The sequence below is a fragment of the Mandrillus leucophaeus genome, unplaced genomic scaffold, assembly GCF_000951045.1.
Source record: "Mandrillus leucophaeus isolate KB7577 unplaced genomic scaffold, Mleu.le_1.0 Scaffold1113, whole genome shotgun sequence".
Taxonomy (NCBI): domain Eukaryota; kingdom Metazoa; phylum Chordata; class Mammalia; order Primates; family Cercopithecidae; genus Mandrillus; species Mandrillus leucophaeus.
Window position 1 is genome coordinate 135,884 of NW_012099355.1, and position 1,123 is coordinate 137,006.

Below are 1,123 nucleotides of genomic sequence, written 5' to 3' on the forward strand. Positions count from 1 at the left end.
CCTTTTGTCTCTCTCATCAATAACTGTAGTTCCCTATTCCCTAATACTGAAGAAAGAAAAATTTAAATTGGATTAATTGATCATTCTTCATGATGTGCAGGTACCACCTGAGTGTAGGCAGTTGTAGTGATACTTCATGCCACTGTGAAACAGTTCTGAAAAATAATAATAAAAGAAAATTATCAAAAAGAACAAAGTTTCAAGCAGTCTCTCCAGTTATTCATTTTTTCTTGAAAATAAAGATAAACAAGTACAAATCTATGCCAATCTGTACGTCGTGCCCAATGGTTTGGCTAGATGGTTATGGCATTAGTAGGAACACAATTGGGAAATTGATACAAGGAGGTCCTGAGAAAATGTATGTTGAGACATGTCTCTGAATGGGTATAGATTGTGAAGATATTTGCATACCATGTGAATGCTCACCAAAAGATGACCTAAGGAGTGAAGACAATTTAGATAATCAGGGAAATAGGATGACTTAGTTTGTACATACCAGATAGCCTCTTTCTCAAGCCTCTTCCATTATTGTCCAATGGACTTATGAACAAAGAAGCCATAGTAGTGGAAATAAAGGTTAGGCATAGGATCAGCAACATGGTCTTTTACTCACCAAGGCTGAGCTGGATGAAGTCACTTGCAGAGTACCTAATTTGTTCGCATTATGGAACAACATTGAACACTATTCCTCAGCATGATCAGTCGGCTATTTTGTGGAAGGTTAATTACATTGGAACACCTTCATCATAGAAGGGGAAGCATTTTTTTTTTTTTTTAATGGAAGAGACATTTACACTGGATACAGTGTTGTGATTGCTGCTCTTAATGATTCTGCCAAAACTTTCATCCACAAACTAACAGGACACAATATTCACTATCACAGTACTCCATGCATCTTCTCTTCCTGGGTGCTTGCCTGTAAACTTCGGGTTTATTTAACTTACAACACAATTATGAAAGCCAATTCACTCACATACACACTCTCACAAACATACACGCACACAACCACACACATACGCATATACGCATATCTTCTATTTGTATTGCCCCTTTGGTTGAACCCTGACTGATATGTCAAACATACATTTTTTTTCAGGCTTCTTTGCAAATACTCCACATGGCT